At 33.2% G+C, this 22,955-nt stretch overlaps 1 protein-coding gene and 1 long non-coding RNA gene across 2 annotated transcripts in view; both read right to left on the bottom strand.

Annotated features, from left to right (window-relative positions):
• LOC141451623 (cell adhesion molecule 2-like) overlaps nt 1–22,955 on the bottom strand; it is a 407,804-nt gene that overhangs the window by 227,460 nt on the left and 157,389 nt on the right. The window lies entirely within an intron of this gene.
• Nucleotides 2,468–7,986, bottom strand: LOC141451625 (uncharacterized). Its single transcript, XR_012456955.1, has 5 exons — nt 4,472–7,986; nt 4,200–4,385; nt 4,017–4,116; nt 3,772–3,922; nt 2,468–2,622 (listed from the first exon to the last, which is right to left on the bottom strand). It is a non-coding gene; the product is annotated as an uncharacterized lncRNA (long non-coding RNA).

The following is a 22,955-nucleotide window of genomic DNA, read 5'->3' as shown; positions in this document are numbered from 1 at the left end:
GCCTTTATCCAGAAGTAATAAGAACACTAAACAGAAAATTATTTTTATATATATAAATAATAGAAAGCCCTTTTTTGATAAATAAAATAATAAATACCTAAACTTTAATTATTAAATGTAAAACATAGTACAGTTCGAAGTAAAATGAAGTTCTTATTGTTATTAAAATAAATAATTTTATGACAAAAAGATCTGACACGAAATAATGGGCAAAATGGACTAAAGGTGGTGAACTCTCTCGTGGATTATTACAGCCATTTTGAGATCTGAAATCAAATTAAACACTATTTTTATTGACGTTTAAAAATTAAAGCTGGAGATTAACTAAAATCCTTTTCCAAAACCTTTAAGTTACTAATCCTATGCCACTTTCTTTTTATTTAATCCTTCCCAGTTATAAAGGATCATTGGAAGTAATTTAGAATATTGGTGTAGTGGACTTAAGTCCTAATTAGTGTCATTCATCTCTAGATTTACTCAGGAATATCAACGTCAGACTTGATTCTCTTTAAATTAACTTCTATTCAACTGAAGGATTTATTAAAAAAAGGACATAATTTACGATTTAAAACCCTTAAATTCAAAATTGTACGGAAATTTATTCTTACAGCATCCTTATTGAAGAGCTTTTGCCACTCTTAATTAATACACCCAATTAAATGTGTTCAGAGAGTAGCTTTGAATAGGGCAAAATCCGCTACTATCTAAAAAGCTATAGTGAACCTTCCCTAAGATGTCAGGGTTCATTCATAGAATGTGGCCGATCTATATGCATGTAGTGCCATCCCATTTGTCTAGGTAAATTGAAGTGTGGTGTTCAAAAAGGGGACATTGAGCAAGGTAATGTTACTATTATTACTAGTGAGGTGCTTGAACTAAAATTAATGTGGCCCTACTCCGCCAGAACCTAACCTTTCGACTAGCCTACTATCCCTGAAAGAAATCCCTGAGCTTCAAATTTCCTAAGCATTCCCTTCAGAATATGTCACTCTAGAATAAAACTAAACTTTGGTATTGCTTAAAGTGAAACTGGTCGAAATTTCCCAAACCTCTTATCTTTATTCCCTGACTGTTCCGCCTATCTTTATAAAATACAGACCAGTATTATCCAAACTTTTTAAACACTGCAATTACTTTGCCCCAACAGGGTACCTACTAACAAGCAATTATTAATGTATTGGATATTGATGACTGAAGTTGAAACAATCTCTTTCGGCCCGGACCTTTTTTTTTTTGGTGCCAACATCAAATAAAAGTACTGCATTTGAATAAAATAATACCACATTTGCTGACGAAGACGTGTACAGTGATGTGCTTGTAAGAAGGTATCTAATCTTATTGGTAAAGATGAAAAAACGTCATGTTTGAGAGAAAAGTGGTAATAATTGCTGGTAAAGTGAACATTAGTGCACGAGGAAAGAATGGGGTTCAAACCAAACTCTTAATGGTTCAAAGAATTCAGTCCAGGCAAAACTAAAATTCTACGTTCTACGGTTAAAGCGGCTTTGTATGTTTCCAATTGTTCACTCAAGTTGCTCGCACCTTAACTTAGAAACTCATCCCAATTCATTAGAACATCACCTTTCTTTCAGGAGAGTTACAGATAACCTCCAACACAAAATATGAAAAAAAACATCTTTTCTCTATGGACAAGAATCTGTAGATAGATACTGCAATACTCACTGGGTAACTCTCCATTCTAAGTATCTGGAGAACATCCCTTATTATCCTGTGGCTTATAGCACAACCAAGCGCTGACTAATTGAAGAATTAAAATAGATAAGATAACATTTAGAGGGTTAGGCCTAAAGATGATATACTGAAGTTACTCCATATGGAAATAATAATAGTCTTCTTACAATGTATTATATGATACTCTGGCAATGAAGGCAGCCAAAAATGTTGCAATGAGTAAGAAATACAAGTGTACTTAAACGTATTACTATTGTAAACTAAGATCAGAGAAAAAATTTCTTTCCATAAGAGAAATTGAGGCAAAAACCATGTTCTTAATTAATGGCCTGTTCCAAGTGGCATACTGTTCTGTAGAGAATACAATTATAATTTTATAACAATATTATTTCAGCGTTTAATTCTTTATGTTACATTGTAAAATTAAAAATCATCCATAATGACTTTGTAATATTCAAATAATTTCTATAGAAAATATTCCAAAATTATCGTTTTAAAATTATATAGACTAACTGCTGATAGTTGGCCCTGGGCTAATCCCAATCCAACCAATTAAAACATTATATTGAGAAAACACCATGTTTATGCATGAATTAAAAGATATTCATTTTTAGGGAAATAATTTATATAATACCAAACGAATTAATCGTCCATTCACTGATTGTTCATAAATTAAATAATAAAATTATAAGTACATACCAGATGTGTAGTTGCTCAAATTAGAATTCGAGGATCCAATCGATTAACACAACACTAATTGATTTTTAATTAAAAACTTATTTTTATTAATAATTTCACAATTATAAACCTTTTTCTTTTTAATTAACAGTTATTAGAACAATGGTAAATCACAATTATAAAAAGATCACTTCACAACCATTTTATAATTAGGTCAATTCCAAAATGGAGTCTTGAAAAAACTGAAAGTGTCTGGAATAATATATGAAATTTTGTTAGTTTTTATGAAAAAATAAATAAATAATTTAAAAGTTAAAAAACAGAAACCAATTTTGTAAATTAAAAATAAAGCATTAATAAAATAATTTTAAATTTATTAATAAAAGTTATCGTTTTTTTTTGGAAACTTTTTTTTTGGGTAATTCTTTGGCAAAATTTAAATGATTAACTTCGCTAAATAAAAATAATAATAATAATAAAATAATAAATTAATAAAAATACGGTTTGAATTAAATTTAAAATAAATAATTTATTAAACTTTAAACTGATCTTAACACCCCCCTTGATGGACCAGTTCAACGTGTGTGGCCCAAGTATTCCAGATTAAGTGTGATATGTAAGTACTTTTTAACTTATTAATTACATTATTAAATTTAAGTTACCTGATAAAAATCAGCACTTAATTCGTAGAATGAACTATAATAATTATAATGATCATAACTTTAATGGTTGTTTATTAAGGATTGTTGTATAATACGAAATTAAAACTAGGGACCCTTCTAGAAATTTCCCAAAAAATCCAAAATGGCAGCATAAAAGTTAATTTATATTTAAAAGTTTTCAAATTATTTAGGAAATAATAATGCTAAATGATAAAGTTTTTCATTATTAATTCTATATTTTTGTCAATTTACCAAATTATACAATTTAAAATAGTTTTTGAAGTTACTGAGGCCTAGGAGTTTAAACTGAACTCCATTATAGACTTCAAAATTCAATGAAATGTTTGCAAATAGATGAAAAAATGTAAAGAAAGACGGCAGTTTTAATTATTTGTTCAGTTATTACATAAAAAAGATTTGAAACAAAAAGTAAATCTCACTAAATGAGATTGCGTCCCTACTAAGTGAAGATTATTATATCCCTACCTTGTTCTATCCAATTTATTCTAAATTAAAAAAAAAATTTAATCTCCATCCAAGAAAGAAAGAATCAAGTTTTAGTTTTGTGTACAAAGATCTGTCTCAAAGAATCGGTGATGATCTTGTTAGCCGAGATAATTCTTTCTAGGGTTAAAATCAGCTGGGATGATTTTGTACAATCTTATGATTTCAATGATATTTGTTAATCGTGATTTTGAGAAATAAAGTACACCTACACAATTAAAAGTAATAAACTAACCTGTAATTATGTTAATCGCCAATACTTGAATGTTATGCCAGGCAATTATTTTTTTTCACTTTATTTTGTGATTTATAATTCTTATTCTTGAAAAGTATTGACAATAGTGCAATTCACTAAATTTAAATTAATATCTGGTCCAATGTTTTACCTAAACAAAATTAAAGGAACTCAAATTACAATTACACACTTTTCTGGTTTAAAATACAGCCAATCTGTAAAAAAACTATCACCAAATTATTTACTGTATTTTCAGGTGCAGTGTAAAAGTGAGTGGCTAGTGTTGTGTTAAAACAATATCCAGGATCTTCTGTTCCAGAGTTGTAGGAAGCTGTAGCCAGTCATCTAGATGCATATAAGATTAGGGTAAGCATGCGTTTTCATACTAATTACTAAAAATAATGATAACAGTGCATGAATTTACTTACCGTTTCTTGATAATAATGTCAAATTGAACCGATAAAACCACACTTAAGCAGATTGAATTCTTAACAATACTGTTACTTCACACGAAAATAGAAACTGCAATAACTTTTCTTACAAAAAACATATTTTTAAATCCAAAACATTAAGTGGTTGTCTCAGCAAATTAAAGAGTAATTACTATGTATTTACTGCAAAAAAAAACCACTCTTATTTAGTCACAAAATAATTTCTGTAAAATAATTTAGAATCTAAAAAAAACAAAATCTAAATTAACCTGCTATAAATCTTACAAGCAGTAAACGGCCAGACATAAGTCACAACTCTAAAACTGTAACTAAGAGAACTGTTGAATGTTGTTCCCCACTATCTAAGAAACGTAGGCCTAAGTTCTGCGAAAATTTAATTAGGAAACGGACCATGTGTAAACATACACAGTTTAGACAGCCTGCGACTTACTTTATAACCTCTTTCTTCTTCAAACATTAATGCGTTTAATAATAATAACAGAAGTTCATATTGTTATTAGTCATTTTGATTTCTAGTTTCTACTATTCAGATATTTAATATTTATTATTAATTACATTCTTCTTAGCATTTCTAATTTATTTTTTTGATACTCTCTCAGTGATTTTTTTTTTTAAAGAGGTTTTTTGATGACAATTAATTATGGATTCTTTTTTGGGGGGGAAGGGGAGCTTACTCAAAAAAATTTTGCTTTTCTTAAACTTTGTACATTAAACTTGCACATTAAATATGCAAAACTGAACCTTAGCTTTCATCTGAAACATGGTGAATTTCATTTTTGGAGATTCTGAGAGAAGATTGATGATAGTATTTCTTCTCCAATTGTGTAGAATTCTGATAGTCAACATCCATCCTTAATGGTGCTAAGTTCTTACTAGTTTTCGACGTTCATGTTAGCCATCATTGGTGCATAAAACAAGGCATGCACTTCGTATTATTATGATAATTTGGTTTGTTTTTAATTTCTGAAAGAAATTACTTTGCTGACATAATTTCTCATTTCCCAATGTTCACAATACGAAAATATTCTTCACATTCTTCGAGTGGGACAATTCATCAGAAGCTTAAACTTCAATGGAAGCTGATGGTTCTTCATAACTGTATTCTGACTGCCAAAGACACAGGCTGCATCCAATGAACAAAAAACTGCGAGGGAACCGGCTTAATTACTTGCAATTTCAAAGTCGCGTTCAGTTTATTATCACTTTTCTTAAAAATAAGATTCCTATCTTTCCCATAGAACAGTCTTAAAATGGTTAATCCATAGATAAAAGATAGACAGTCATCTAAACTTTTTTGTAATGAACATAAAAGTTCATTGAAAATCAGTGAAACCTGTGTATCCATTACTTTCTCTTTTGATGCTACCAGCATTTGAATTATATTTCCAAAATCCTGTAGTTCTCTGATCATCATTACCCAAAATGGTTATTGCTCTGAAGTAGTAAAATGCAATGTTCTTTGGTTTCAATAATGGATCGTATTATGCACTAATAATTCTTTCACAGGTTTTCTTTTCTGTTATGCAGAAAATTCGGTTCAAGGAATTTGAGTCTTTCGAAAGCACTCTCACCAAGAGCTGCTTTCTTTTTTGTTTTATATATGTTTGTAAACTAGGGAGCTTAAATTTTTTCAGCTTAACCTCTGGGAAACCCAGAATGGTCTAAACTTTGAGAGAGTGTTACGGTATTTGTTTGAATTCAAGAGATAAGTTGTTAGGTCTTACAATCGCTCTTCATTTGTGGAAAAAAACAAATCATAGTTGTTCCATGTGTAATTCTCGAGCCACGGAAGGTGTTTCAATTCGTGGTTGAATTTTTTAATTCTTTTAGAGAATCAGAGTGTTCTTAACTTGACCATTATTTCTAGCTCTATTAACTGGACTTTGCTGAATTTCTCCAATAAGCAGATTGTTAAGCCTCGCTGGAAATATCACCAATGGTTTATTGAAGAGTTATAATTTTACTTTCAAAATTAAGTATATTTTACACGCCATTGTGTGGTTTTCATATTAATTTTAGTTTCTTTCCATATTTTTAATCATTACCTAATTTTTGTCATGATTTCTTTTAACAAAACTTTACTGTGGACGGATGTCCATGCTGTAAATTATAGTGTTTTTTTCTTATTTCTATACTTGTATTTCTCTTTCTTGAAATGAAGAGCCATTTTTATTATTAACATCCGGCTTTCTGAGAACCACCTGTGTTTTGTATTGCTCTTTAATCTTCTCGCTCTCCAGCTTTCATTCTAGTTCTCTTTCTTTTCCAGGCCTCTAAGTATTCAACAATCTTCTTTAATTTCCTCCAATCATTTTATGGCTGTAGCCCTAACTATTGCTCCCAGATTTTCATTTGCATTATTCTACCGCCTTGAAATTTTAGCCTACTAATATTTACCAACTTGACTCCTGATTGTCCGCATGTAAATTATTTTGCTGCGCATAACTTGACAGATTCACTTTTTCGGCCGCCTTTTTTCAATAATTGAAAGGCTCCCGAGAATGAAGCTTTGCCCGTAGCGGTTATCCTGCTTGAGTTGGGTTTAATCTATTGTTCCTGCATTGGTTAGAATTGTGCTAAAGCCTTTTTTTTTTAGTATTATCGTCATTTTAGTTTCCTAACACCTACACTTCCTAATTTAGACTAAAACTTACTAGTCTGTACAACTTCATCACTATTAATCAAAACCTATCCTGGAAAAACCATGTTTCCCAAATCTCTCGCCGTTCCATCCATATCCTTAAGCAGTTTAATAGTTCCCGTCACCTTTTTCCAATTAAGACCCGGCAACTCCTAGTTTCCTCTCTTATATTCCCCCATTTCGACTATGGTTGTTTAGTGTATGGCGGTCTATCTGGTGATATTGAAGCTAAGCTTAAGCGCCTCATGAACTGCTTCATAAGATTTATTTTCAGCATTTCCAGAGACTCTCGCATTTCGCACTGCTACGATGAGTTGAAGTGGCTTTTTCCTGTCTATCGCCGCCAATATTTTTTGGCTTCTTTCCTTTTTCAAGTCATCCAGTCTCAAAGGCCTTCCTATATTTTTCAACTCCTTAAGTTTAAATCCTCCATCCATTCCCGTAACACTAGGTCTCGCTCATCTGATCTTTATATTCCCTCTCACCGTACCTCATCCTTTGACAAGTCCTTCCTCATACGTGCTACCTCTCTATGGAACTCCTTGCCTTCATCTGTCCGCCATGCTCCTACCCTATCCATCTTTAAATCCCGTCTATTCAGTTATCTCCTTTCTATTCAGCTTCCTCCGAAATTCTAATTGTTTTAATTCATTTCCTTAATTTCTGCTGTTTTATTATTTTATTTTTACTTTCATTTTCACTTTTGTAAATATTTATTTATTTATTTAATTTCTCTATAATCACAGGCCAAACTATTAAGGCCTCTATTTGTACCTGTATTTATTCTTAGGGGACAATTGTCCCAGAATAATAAATTTCTTTTCTATTCTATTCTATTCTATTAACGTACCAAATTTGGATATTCCATTATTTTCACGTAAACGGAAATAAAAATAGATGTTTGGGGAAGTAAAGTTTTTTGATGAAACGTATAAATCTTACATTCGTGTTAAACTTAAGATCAGGTTAGAAGGTTGCAGACACCTCTGTTCCAGGGACTGATAACATCCATCAAAGAAAAGAAGAGAATATCAAAGTGACCGATCTAGGACACGATGTTCCTTCGCTTCACTTCCTACCAATAATCTGAATATCGATTCGGGGGAGTAAAAAAAAACGGCGGAAGTTTCAGATCTTTTGACTTGACTAAAATTTTCCATTTGCAAACTGTTTAATTTAAAATTAAAGGTAGTCACCTTTACTTTTCTTCCAAAGCATTAGTCTTTATTAATAATTATTTCCTAAATGTTGACCACAATTAGTTTATGGTAATTTTAATGTTTATCCATATTATGAGGGATTTCTGTTTTGATATTGGGTACATTTAGGAGACAGTGTATTTCTTTGATGTCAGTTGCGGTCTTTGTAAATTTTAGCAGTGTCTACCTAATAATTGGACATCTCTTTGTACAAGAGCGACATTCCATTTCGCTTATTTCTCGAGTCGCCATCTTGACCTAAGATGCCTGGAAGCCGTACTTTACACATCTACCAACCCATCTCCTGTTCTACGCTATTCCTCTACCGTTGCCTCGAGAGACCACTTTTTCTTCATTTTTCCTGGGTCAAAACTTTCTTAGGTCAAGCTTTTCTTCCTTCTTATCCTTTCTTGGGTTTTTATTAAAGAGCTTTTGCTGCAAATTTGAACTCGAACATGTAATGTTTACCAGCGGTGAGCAAAATTAGGAGAAGGAGACACAAAAGCAAACGGCTAACTCAAGAAATCAAATCGGAAATACGCCGAAAGTTCAAACTTGTAACAAGATATACACGTAGGTTTGTCTATATTGCCTAGTAGAAGAATTATATAATGACATGGACTGAGAACCAGCCTTGGCGGCAGTAAACTTTCTTGTGAAGTTCTTAGAGAAATATTGCGTGGAAAACAAAAGTTCCTTGCTGAAGTAAGATCGTTTAATTTAGGATTATTTCCTTAACTTGCTAACAAGCATGTTAACAAGCAGTCCTAGAGGTATGCAGAGATTCTTCAAAAACTTGTCATATCTTTCTTTGTAATTGTTGAAGGCTTCTTAGTCTGTGATTTTTCTTTATAACTTGGTACATCTTGACTTAGGACTTTTTAGAACTTCGTTACAGACTTGCTAAACTGAATTCTTTACAGCTTATTTCTTGATATATGATTTGAATCTTGTTAAGACTTGCTAGTCTTAAGATTTTTTTTAAAAAACTAATTTACTTCTTGGTTTAGGACTCGTTAAAGATTTGATAGACTAGGATTTTTTATAATTCTAGTCGAAAGAAATTTCAATTTAGGACTTTTTGAACTTGTTATAGTCTTGCTAAACTAAATCCTTTTATCTTATAACATGGTAAAGGACTTGAATCTTGATAAAGACTTGCTAGTCTTTTTTTTTATAAAACTATTTTACTTCTTGGTTTAGGACTCGTTAAAGATTTGATAGACTAGGATTTTTTATAATTCTAGTCGAAAGAAATTTCAATTTAGGACTTTTTGAACTTGTTATAGTCTTGCTAAACTGAATTCATTTTATCTTATATTAGTAAGATCCTTAGTAAAGGACTTGAATCTCATTAAAGACTAGTTAGCCTAAGTTTTTTTTTTAAAAAAAAAATAAGTTATTTCTTGGTTTAGAACTCAAGCCTGAAACTTGTTAAAGACTTGCTAAGGTAAGATTGGTTTCTAACTTATTTCTTGGTATAGAGTTGCTTAAAAAACTTGAAACTTGGTTTTTGCAGGGCCTTATTTAAATGAAGAGAGACCCTAGGCTATTCCTCTTATGAGGCCCTTTCACCTCCCATTTTTAAGTTTGTAAATTACATTTTTTGTTTTGTTTATTAGTCATATGCGTAGAATTTCTCCTTATTTTCGGTTCAGTGTTTTAGTGTTCACTGTTTTTAGAATAGTGTTATTTTAATTTTGCAAACAATTTGAATGTAGGCCCCTCTTGATCTTGAGGCCCTAGGCTGAAGCCTAGTTAGCCTATAGGTAAATCCAGCCTTGGATATAAGGCATCATCACCACCTATATTAGCTCCAAAATAATTGTTTCCAATTTAACTGTATTACCACGTTGATACATTGTATTGGCGAATACAAAAGGAGTCTAGCAGAACGCTATTTATTCCTGTATTGCCAATCCTGTATTAAATATTTTCACTTAATAGAAATACTAAATACCTTTGAGTATATATACTTTGACCTCAAAACATTTACTTTAATAGAAAAATGTAAGGCGATATAAACTAAATAAATTTAAAGAAACATGTGTTATAATACCAGTTTTGTGCGTCACCGTAATACGAATTTTACTGGTTATATTGGCAGGTGTGAAAAATTGTTAGCGCTATAAAGTGTAATATGTAGAATTACGTGCACCGAATATTACCCATACGGCATTCGTAGATTGTTACAAGTGTGGCCATATTTGGAGGGGGGGGGGAACAAAATGAAAATACGAAAACCGTTTAAAATGTCCAATTTTACGAAAATGGAAAATAAAATCTGCTGAATATACTCACACGACTTACTCTTAATTAGAGGAAAAACGCCGGAAGTATTTTCGAAAGTGATAAATCTTTTTAGTATCAACTATAGTATTTCCGTTTTTTTTAGATTTTTTCTATAAATCTGGTATTTTTAGTAAAACATTTAACTTCTCCACCTCATACGAAGATCCAGGGTTTGAATCAAGCTGATGGAGCTTTCCACAGATCACTGTACGGAGATGGACAGTGTTATCTATCTGTATAACGAGAGAATACTGTCCGGAGGCCGGCAGTGTACTCAGGGCCGGATTTAGATGAAAAGAGGCCCTAGGCTATATTCCACTTATGAGGCCCTTTCACCTCCCATTTTTAAATTTGTAAATTACATGAGAGATAATAAAATACATCACTACTGCGTTATACAGGGTGAAACAGTAAGTATTTTCCATAGGCCTACTGTGTGTAATACACCTACGAGGGTCGTTTAAAAAGTCCGTGCAAAAATAAAAACTACTTAATTTTTTGGGGTAAACCTTTTTTATTTTTCAACATAGTCTCCTTTTAGGCTTATACACTTCGTCCAACGCTGCTCTAGTTTGTTGATCCCTTCCGAATAATAGGATTTGTCCAAGTCTGAAAAATAGCCATTCGTTTCTGCAATCACCTCCTCGTTTGAATAAAATCTTTTTCCCGCCAGCCATTTCTTCATATTGGGGAACAAATAGTACTCCGAGGGAGCCAAGTCTGGAGAATAGGGGGGGATGTAAAACCAGTTGGAACCCTATTTCCATTAATTTTGCGACCACAACTGCTGAGGTGTGAGCTGGTGCGTTGTCGTGATGGAAAAGGACTTTTTTGTGGGCCAATCGTGGGCGTTTTTCTTGCAGCTCGGTTTTCAAACGGTCCAATAACGATGAATAATATGCACCTGTAATAGTTTTACCCTTTTCCAGATAGTCGATGAGGATTATTCCTTGCGAATGCCAAAAGACAGTCGCCATAATCTTTCCGGCCGAAGGAACGGTCTTCGCCTTTTTTTGGCGCAGATTCCCCCTTTGTTTAGATTGTTCTTTGGTCTCAGGAGTGTAGTGATGTATCCATGTTTCATCCACAGTGATGAAACGACGCTTAAAGTCCTGCGGATTCTTCTGGAACAGCTGCAAACCGTCCTTGCAACACTTCACACGATTTCGTTTTTGGTCAAGCGTGAGCAATCGCGGCACCCATCTTGCGGATAGCTTTGGCATGTTCAAATGTTGATGCAATATATTATGTACCCGTTCATTCGAGATGCCCACAGCACTAGCAATCTCACGCACCTCGTAAAGTGGAGTTCAATGATGTATTGGTCAACTTCATATTTTCAACTGTTCTTGGGTGACGTCACTTTAAATTTTTTTCTAAAATCATTACTTTTTTCCAATAAAAATGTTATTACTCAGAAAGTTTTAGGTTTAAAAAAAAAAAAGTTTAAGGTTAGTCACATTCTTTTCTTTTTCAACAGGTAGTTGTGTGTGAAATTGTCATTTGGAGTAAGTACATATGAATTTTTGTTTATAAAAAAATGATATACCGTTTGAAAGCTCATTAAACAAGGAAACTTTTATAAAAAGTGCCAGCACCTAGGTCTGATAATGATCACGTAAGGGCCTAATGAGTTTTCTTAAAAATTTCGATTACTTTTATTTTTCCTGTATCCAGGAGGAAGATTGAGGCTGTTTTGGAGAATAACTTATGCTTCGAAATGGTGTCAATTTTTAGAAAATTTATCTGTCTTTCTAACCGTGTCATCAGAATCGAATTCGGACTAAAACTTTCTGAGTAATAACATTTTTATTGGTAAAAAGTAATGATTTTAGGAAAAAACTTTAAAGTGACGTCACTTAAGAACAGAGGAAAATATGAAGTTGGCCTATACGTCATTGAACTCCACTTTAGATGTGCTGCACACTGTAGGCCTATGGAGAATACTTACTGGTTTACCCTATAAATCAATATGTTAAATGTTAATAAAATATGTTATGTTTTTAGAATAGTGTAATTTTAATTTTGCTAACAGTTTGTATGTAGGCCCCCCTTGATCCTGAGGCCCTAGGCTGAAGTCTAGTTAGCCTATAGGAAAATCCGGCCTTGAATGTACTGATAGAAGCTCCAGGCGTCTTTGATCTCAAACGTAGAACGCACCTTTTCACTGATTAAACTAAAAAACCAAATAAATGTTTTATAATTAAGGCAAAATTTATTATTTGCAAAAGTTGCTTGAAATATGGAACAGTAAAGATTATTCCCTTGGCTTTCAAGAAAATTATTGCTAATAATAATGGGAAAACCTTTTAATGAATTTTCTTTTAATAAAATATTTAAAAGGAAAGAACCTTTAATTTAGTCTCCCAATATCTTTTATTTATTTTAACGGTTATTTCTGATGAAATCCTAAAATAGAAAAATCCTGCACAATAACAATATTTTCTTTTTTTGCAAAGGATAAAAGAAAATTTGAAGGATAAATTTTCTGTATAAAAAATAATATTTGATCTTATTAAATATCTTTAGACTTTCACAAATAAATTAATATTAATAAATTTTCTTAATTATTTAGAAAATTCAACCGTTAAAATATGAATTCATTATGAAATGAATCTTAATCTTCTCATTCATGCTCTTAATTAAAACGGATGTCCCAAAATTTAATTACTTAATGTCCGACGTTAAAACGTGTGTTTTGCACAAGAGTATCTTCTAGATTAGATATTATGTTTCTAGTTTGTATTAGGCTAAATTAAATAAAATCAATCATTTTAAAGTTGGATAAATACAAAAAAAAAACGTAAAATACTTTTCTGTAAATTTCTTTTTATTAACCATTAAATAAAATCCAAGGCCTAGGACCGGGAATTGAACCCAGTACCACAATACATATTAGCTTTGCAGGTCTCGCCTCTAACCTCTCGGCTACTGTGGCGCCTTTATCAGTAACAAAAATAGGGACATTTAGGTGAAGTGTATACCACTTATTTGTAACACTATTAGGTATTCATTTAAAGGTATGATTCCAAATTTGGAGCAAATTAGAGGAGCTGAAATAGCTGAAAATAGATTTGGCGATTTTTGTCAATTGAAATTAGTTTAGATTAGATTAGATTCTAGTCTGGCGGCATTAAAGGTCTCGACCGAATGGATCCAATAGATATTGCGATAAGAGCAAGTCGTATGGATGTTCGCTATAGATTCTATTGGATTTATAACAGCGCAAGTCTGAGAATTCCTTTGATTTTCCTTCTAAATCTGAGCAGATGGCATGTAAGACAGAAACTTATGTAAAAATCTAATGCTCAACAGCAAACTGATTAATCATTGATTGATGACGAATCTAAAACCGGCTACGGCGTTTAAAAATCAACTTCGTTATCCAGCTCTGTGTTCCCTAATCATAACTTTCAACGTGTAATTCCAATTGCAAGCTCAATTTCGTCATTCTTAATTGAGATCATTCATGTATTGAAGAGTTGGGTGAGCGTTTACACCAGTGTAAAGTTCGCGTGTGTGTGTGTGTGTGTGTTTAGGAAGTAAAGTATTGTTGTGTGTATGTGGGGGTGGAGCGGAAGTTACCAAGGGGAAAAGGCTAGATATTATTACCAAGAGCGATGTGAGAGAGGAGGTTCTGAATGTGACGAAGACACGGCACTCTCGAATAGTTCCGGTACACTAACGGCCACGAGGCTTCTACCTCTTGTGTTCTTATTGCTCATTTCCTTGCAGTAATATTACCGTCAGAGATGGCATTGCCTAAACTGCTGACACCATTCCAACACGCACAACTTGACATTGGATACAACTGAACTAACTATATCTCTCCTTTTCTCCATTCTTATCCAAGTATGAAGGGAAGGAAAAATGTTGTAATAGAATCTAGAAACCTACCAAAGGGAGCACTAATACCTTTAACAGCGTATTATTCCCTTATTTTTTGTTACTTATCAGCAGTTTAATTAGATGAAGTGCTTCCGCCGGATCAATATTTCCTGTTATCTTAAAAATTCTTCAATAACAAAAAGAAACAATGTTTTATCTTTTGTTTGTTTCCATTGATTTAATTAAAACTGTAAACCGCAGGTGGACAGGCACTTGATGAAGTACAATTTCTTTAAGTGCCTTCCAAATTAGAGATTTAAGCTATTGTAGGTTGGATGAATTTAAACCCGTTCGAACATCTTTTTTTGCGAAATGTTGCAAAAAAATCGCTGGGTGCTAGCACTCTTCTTCCTTACATAGAGTTGTTATAACTTATATTTTTTGGCCAATCATAACAATTAATCCACAACTTTTGATTGTTGCCTTTATTAAGAGGGGATCTAGGCTAAACTACTTCTTTAGAGGCTACTACCGCTTCCAATTTATACATCCAAGGTGTCGTGAAATTTTTGTGGTAACAGGACTGCTAAAAAAAGCAAAGAGCTTCTATAGTGGAGCTATTAGAAGCTATGTGGGATAGTTGGAGGTGGACACGATTTTGGAAATTTGAATAGCTCCTAAATATTTTTAATCAACCCTCTCTTCGATGTTCTTATTTATGCACGAAAGAGTTTTGAAAGCATTTCTTTACAATTCGGTGAAGAATTCATTGAAATCTGATAAATTCTAAAAGGTTGGAAATTTAAACAAATTTGAAAACACCGAAATCTCAGTAACTAAAAAGTAAAGTAAAGTAATCGCCTATTTTTTCAGGCGTCCAACTACCATTTACTAGGTATCGTGGACGCAGGCGAATAGCAAACGTACTTTACTATTTCTCATTTAAACCTTAAATAAAATCCAAGGCCAAGACCGGGAATCGAACCCAGTACCACAATGCATATTAGCTTTGCAGATTTCGCCTCTTAACCCGCTCGGCTACCGTGGTGCTCAGTTACTATTATCACTAGAATAATGCAATTTATATCAGTTATAGAGCTAACATTTCTCTACAATTCGGTGAAGAATTCACTGAAATCTGATAAATACGAAAAGAGATACTAAGGTTTGAAATTTAACTCTTTGCGGCTAGGTGGGTTAAAAACTGTCCCACCTTTTGCTTAGCTTTTTGCTGCATGGTGGGATATATTTTAACCCACCTCGAAAAGTTGAAGTTATTCATACATATAGCTTAATATGTTATTTACAGTTTTTCATTCAGTTGGCAGTGCTATGCACCTATGGTAAATGCGAAAATAAGTGAAATAATGTTTATATTTATTATAAACTTGACCGATAGTAAAAAATGGTGGCACCGCATACTGTTCTAGTTATTTGGATGCAGCTGTTGTTAATTCATATATTGTTTATAAAAAATTGGGTCAAAACATGGAACTTAAACATTTCAAGGAACAGTGCGCTGAAGGACAGTGCTGTACTGTCTGCAAAGTTCCGCTTTGTTTTGGTAAAAAGTTGTGTTTGAATGAATATCATATAAAGCATTAGTTGCATAGTGGTATTATACAATACCAGTGTCCCACACTAAAAAAGGACTATTGAAATGGTATTAATTTTTTCTTTTCCTTTTTTCTTATTTTGAGAGTGATGATTATTTGAGAGGGATGATTACATATGGAAAATAATGGAAATGAATGTTTATTTCCACTTTTTTATAGTATAAGAAATTCTGTGCAACTAGGGCTTTTAGTTTCTTTAAAATCGTCTGCCTCAAAGAGTTAAACGAATTTGAAAAAAAAAAAACGAACCTCCTGTATCTCAGTAACTATGCGTCACATCCGGAAGGATTAGAGGGGGTGTACGAGACTAATCCAAGGATTGATCTAAAATCTGATTGGCATATAAACTTACCACCCTCCTCCCCGGACCCCAACTAAATTAGAACTGAGAAAATCCTTATATAAGGTTTTTAGTTAAAATCAACGGAGTCAATAACGGTCTCCTACAATTTTCATCTTAATTAGAATTTTCCCCACAGATAAAGAAAAAAAACCAATCTAATCTAAACCAATCCCCTGAACAAATCTTAATCAATATCAAATCTTTTAAGGAGTAGTTTTGATCAGTTAATTTAGAAAGAAAAAAAAAAGGAATGCTTAGAAAATATTGATGATGCTCTCTAAACTATTGGAAGACAAAATTTTTCAGACATGGAATCTGCACTGTTCAACTAAGAACTTCATTAATCACGTCATCATTGATGTCTTTGACGAGGCCATTAGGAAATTTGTTTTTCCATCACATAGCCTAATACCCATAATAATTTTCCTCTCCAATTTTAATACACAGATTTTCATTCTTTCATAATACAAAGTAGAAGGCAATTTTCATGACTTAAAATTTAAAATTGACTAACATAATTTAACCTTAAAAAAATTTTGGCAGAAAAAAAGACTCCTTGTTTTATAAAATTAGGAGGGAAAAATTAAACCTATTAACTGTATTGAATTAGACAACTCCATTTTACAATAAATCTTTAATTACTGCTATTTACTTAGTGAAAGTTTCTTTTAACTTGGACTTTGTACTTAAAAATGGAAGCTATGCGTAAAATTTATTCAGAAATGGCACTACTGTTCGATCAATTTCCATTAAATTTGGAATTTTACGTGTATATAAATTTAAATTCTATAATTAGTATAATTTTTCTAACTTTAAGGTGGTACTTGTTATTCGTAAAACTTTATAGAGGCTTTTTCTCGATTAATTTAAGCTCTTTATTTGCAAAGAAATTACAAAGTATTTACAGGAGTACCAATAAAGTAATTCTAGCTCCTACACAGTCTTAGTATTATCACACAGGCTAAAAAGGAAGTAAAATTTTGATTAGAGGGAAAAAAATTGCATAAAAAAGCTCTACAATGTAAAATAAAATGCTAAAGCCTAAATTAAACTATAGACTGAGTATTTAAGTCTATAGCAGAGCTAGCAATGAAATATGAGTGTATTTAAAAGTTATAGCCGATTAGAATGAATGGAAGAAAATGATCATAGAAGGATTACGGTGATTTTAATTTCGGTTAAGCTATAAGGATGGCAGGAATATAGAGTACTGATCCATCCATTAGCTGTAGTTTATGAAAATAGTTGTGTATAGTAGAGGGATGAATGTGTGAAGCGGAGGTATTTATAAGTAAGAATGGAGAGAGAGTGATGTTCTAGTGATAAGCACCTAGACGATGCTGGCTGTTTGGCGAAAGCCAGTGCCAAAAAAAAGCAAAAAAAAAAAATGTTTAACACTTTTATGTTTGTCTTGAGAGGTAATATCGTATCTTCCTATTTGGCTGTAAATAGGTATGTCACTGTCTTGTAGTTTGGTGAAAAATCTGTGTGTACTATTTCTAGCTTTGTCTTTAATGTTAAGTAGAGTCGGTATTTTTGTGGAGCGTCTCGATGTAATTGTACCTGGGTGAGTCGGTGACCAGTGATTTAAGTATATATGGCGTTTTCCTAAAAGTCTGAAAACCAGTAGTGCGACTTTTCTAAATTATTTTCCAATTTCCTCCGATTTTTCCCAAAATGCCTTGCCAGACTTTTTTTTTTTTGAAACATTGCTGGTAAAATCACTTTTATTTTAAAAATTTTCTCAGGAAAATTGGATTCTTTTTTCGCCGGATCCTGGGGAAGTATTGCCAACTTATGCTTAAAAGTGTCTGTCTCTTCAGGACGAATCACTGAAGGGCTTTCAAGTAATATTGAGAGATTACTGGGATTCCAAAGTTGATAAACCATTTTCCGATATCATGGCTATGTATAATTTAAAGTTTTTTTTTCATTATTTTCTTGATTAAGGCTATGTTGTCGATTTCCTCTGAACTTAGTTACTTGTAACACTTATTAAACAGAAATCTCTTTTGGCAGGAGTTCTTTGGGTAGTATAGAGTTTCATGCCTTTTTCTCTAATCTAAATCTAAGTAGCTCTAAAATTAGATAACCATAAGTTTTGCTCTCTTTAGTAGCGCTCAGAACTCCTGAATTAGTTTTAGTTCTGAGAAGTAGAATTGAGCTCACTCACATTTTGAAAAGTGAGTTTACAAAATGAGTGCTCCTCTCCTTTTTTTGCAAACTTGAAAGCGCGCTTCGGCTTTATTAGCTCAAAAACCTGAAGCCCCCAAACTTGATATTCCTCTTAACTGTTTTAATGGAGAGATCTCTTTCTTGATCAAAATTAATCCACCTAATTAACAGTCAGTCTCCAAATAGAACTTAACAAAACGCCGGCAATATACAACTCCAAAACGGAAAGATCTGTTAATCCCAATGAGAGCTTGTTTCCGCTCCTCGCCATCTACTCGAATCTTTTTTTTTTCCTGGCTTGCATAAGCAAAGAAAAGGAAGTGAATTTCATTAATGTTGAATAATACATGAGGAAATCTACTTTACATCCGCTAAAATATTTTCTACGGATCAACTATTTGTTGATTAAATTTTTTTAATCTGTTCATTTAAAAATAAATTATTGTGTTAATACCTTTTTGAAACAAATATTTCTCGCTTCCTTTATTAATTTATTTAGTAATTTACACTCTGTATGTATAAATACATTCAATAAGTAAATCTGACGTAGATGTAAAGATGTAAATGGTACGAGTATATGAAGAGCAGGAGTTGAGAAACTACCCAGCGGTAGTCCTCTTCTTCTATAGAGGGGGTCAATCAATGATGACGATGACATTCAGACCTGAAGGAAGTCTTGGGGGGCTAATGGCGATTCACCAGGCGTGGCAGTGGAAGCAAGAGAAAGAATTAGAGCAAATAGAGAGAACAGAGTGAAACTTGTAATACGAGTATTTCGCCTTAGCGAGTTTTTGTACGAATTGGTATGTTGAGGTCGTTGTGAAGAATAAGGTTTTGTCACGCAGAAATAAACGTCAACTATCTGTCGGCAGTAGTTTTTGATTGGAATGTCGTGTACAGTCCGTAAGTTTGTAGATTTGGCTGGACCTTACAGCTCTAGTCCGTTTTTACTTCAAGTTACAAAAAATGTGTTTGTTTGTATGTGAGTATTTTGGAAAACCTCAAAATATGGGGTAATTTCAAGATTGATATTTTGACAAGTGACCTGGATTCACGCTATCTGTGGCCCAATCAATACGCTTTAAGTCGAATTCTGCCAACAGGAAATCTTATTTTAGCTAAATCGCTTCTTCAGTTTTTTTTAAATAATTTATTCTTTGGTTTGTCAGTCGCTTTAAAAATTCACTTCCGTTTGGATCCTTTTGACTCTAAAGTTTTGGTTAAAAAATCGCCCCCACCTGATTAGCTGCAGAACTGATTCTTTCGAATCTTCTCCAGATAGGTCACTTCTAACGAATTCCTTTAAATTCAGCGCATTAACTACACACTAAATGTTCTATCACTTTTCTTTGAAACATTTCCTCCCAAGAAAATGGATTTTCTCTTGGAGAGTTTCCTGGGAATTGCAATCTTACGCACCTTTCTAATGTACCACTTCAGGACACTTACTGGACTACCATTAAATAAACTTACTTCCTATTAACTTCTTAACCTAACCCAGCCAAACAGGAAGTGGGTATTGTGTAATAGTGTGAGACAAAAGGAAATGAAAATTTAGGTAAAAGAAAATATGAATTTGGAAATTTTTATTTCCTGATTAACCGATCATCTTGAAATATTTTTTTATATTCTATAATTATTCTGTATCATATATTATATTCTATATATTCCATACTACTCTCTCGACTAGCTCTAATCCTCTTGTACTGTCTCTCGCTTCCTCTGACATCCTTCGCCGACTGAATCGCCAGTGGCCCTGCGACTTCTTTGTAGGCTGAAGACCTAAATCATTATTCTCCTATCTCTCCTCTCTCCTATAGAGAGTGCTACCACTGGGTAGTTTCTCTCCTCCTGCTCTCCTCCCGCAACAGTTCATCACACTCTCCATATTTACTTATTGTATACAATGTATACAGATTGTAAATTACAAAATACATTTTTTTAAAAAATCTATGATCCTATTGGAAAAACAGGAGAGAAAATTTTAGATACAAATATTTTTTTATATTCTATAATTATTCTATATCATACGAGTATATTATATTCTATATATTCCATACTACTCTCTCGACTAGCTCTAATCCTCTTGTACTGTCTCTCGCTTCCTCTGACATCCCTCGCCGACTGAATCGCCAGTGGCCCTGCGACTTCTTTGTAGGCTGAAGACCTAAATCATTATTCTCCTATCTCTCCTCTCTCCTATAGAGAGTGCTACCACTGGGTAGTTTCTCTCCTCCTGCTCTCCTCCCGCAACAGTTCATCACACTCTCCATATTTACTTATTGTATACAATGTATACAGATTGTAAATTACAAAATACATTTTTTAAAAAAATCTATGATCCTATTGGAAAAACAGGAGAGAAAATTTTAGATACAAATATTTTTTTATATTCTATAATTATTCTATATCATACGAGTATATTATATTCTATATATTCCATACTACTCTCTCGACTAGCTCTAATCCTCTTGTACTGTCTCTCGCTTCCTCTGACATCCCTCGCCGACTGAATCGCCAGTGGCCCTGCGACTTCTTTGTAGGCTGAAGACCTAAATCATTATTCTCCTATCTCTCCTCTCTCCTATAGAGAGTGCTACCACTGGATAGTTTCTCTCCTCCTGCTCTCCTCCCGCAACAGTTCATCACACTCTCCATATTTACTTATTGTATACAATGTATACAGATTGTAAATTACAAAATACATTTTTTTAAAAATTCTATGAACCTATTAGAAAAACAGGAGAGAAAATTTTAGATACAAATATTTTCTTAAATTATAATTTAAAAGGGTTTAGAAGTTTCGTTAATGGCCGCAATGTAGAGGGTCTTTAATAAGATTTAATCTCCTCTCTCACTCTCTCTCTCTCTCTCTCTCACTCTCTGAGATCTACGCGTGTAGCAGAAGTTGGTTGCTACAATGAGAGAAAAACAGGTAATCATTTTAATGGACTTTAAAAATTTTTCCTGGAGAACTATAAATTGAAATAAAGCCGAGTGATTCATTAGGTCTGCCTTTGCATTTTCCTTGTAAAGATGTTTTAGTCTGGTTAATTTTCCAAAACCAGAACCTTCATAAAATTTCCTGTTATTATTTAATTAATTAATGTAAGAGAGTGTTAGTTAAACTTTTTTTTGGTAGTTAACTATTGAAATTTACAACTGCAACAGCTCCTGCAACAAATAAATGTAGGAATGGGTGGTATTTAGATGTTGCTAAAGCTTGTACCAATGAAAGCTTACGTATCGGACTGTTAAGTAAAATTGTTACCACGCAGATTTCGTGGTTTGCAGGGAACGTATTCAGGGTTTGTATTCTGTTAAGATTAGCTCTTGTTTTGAAATTCTTTAAAAAACTTCAATCTGTAGTAAGAAATGGTACGAAACTATTGACCAGGGTTGTCTATAGACATATTTTGGTCTGAAGCCGTAGAGAAGAGCGTTTGACCACTGGATGAGGATTTTGAATATTCGGTTCTCCAAATAAAGTCTTAGGAAATGAACGTTGTCTGCTGAAGACCCATTTTTTTTTTTAAATTTATTTTGTAATTTACAATCTGTATAAATATATACAATAAGTAAATAAGGGGTGAATGAGATGAACTGGAGTGGGAAGAGCAGGAGGAGGGAAGCTACCCAGTGGTAGCACTCTCTATAAGAGATAGGGGAATGCGAAGAGGAGGAGAGAGGAGAGATAGGAGAATAATGACGTTTAGTTCTTCAGACAGTAAGAAAGTCGCGGGGCCACTGGCGATTCAGTCGGCGAGGAGTATTAGGGATGTCAGAGGAGGCGAGAGACTGTACAAGAGGATTTGAGCAATTTGAGAGAGCAGAATGGAATTTTTGATATTTCGTCTTGGCGTGTTGGTCTATGAAGGGAATGTTAAGGTTGGTGTGAAGGGTGAGGTTAGTCACCGTAGAAAGGAGCCTCAGCTATCTGTCGGAGGAGTTTTGACTGAAATGTTTGTAATGTTTGTAGGTTTGGCTGAACCTCACAGCTCTAGTCCGTAAGTCCACATAGGTTTGAGGATAGTACTGTATAGTAAGCGTTTGAGTTCAATGGGTAATTAGGAACGTCGTCCAAGTAGTCTGTAGAGTACTCGTAGTTTAGCACGTTTCGTCATTGTTGAAAACCCAGATTTTTGTTGTTTAAGAAAACAAATCCTAAAAATCTGAACGATTACGATCCTTCCTCTTGCAATAGGTAGGAGATATTAAATCTGTATCAGAATGAAATATCGCCAATTTTATTAAATAACACATTACCAGCCCAATTTAGGACCCAGATGCAACTTGACATCGGTCAGGTATTTATTAACGCGTTTTTTTTTTCAAACTGTTTAATTAAACGGTAACAAGATAATTTATACGAGCCAGAAAAATTTAATTTTATAATAAATCTAGTTGAATTAAATTGCTGCAGGATAAGGCCGGTAGACGTCTCTGCGGTCGGTCTACAGATGGCGCAGCTGCTGGATTATATTATCATTTTAATAAAATAATGTTCCGGCCCTGAAAATTTGACAAGAAAAAAAGTAGAATTATTAAATCCATATAATATGGATACACGATGGTATTTTGGATTAAACATTTTCACCAGATAATTAGTGCTCAAATATTTTAATCCATATTTGATGG

This window comes from Rhodnius prolixus, unplaced genomic scaffold (genome assembly GCF_049639745.1).
Source record: "Rhodnius prolixus isolate KJV_2025 unplaced genomic scaffold, Rpr scaffold_14, whole genome shotgun sequence".
NCBI lineage: Eukaryota > Metazoa > Arthropoda > Insecta > Hemiptera > Reduviidae > Rhodnius > Rhodnius prolixus.
Note: the sequence above shows the minus strand (reverse complement) of the source record. Positions and strands in the feature narration are given on the sequence as shown.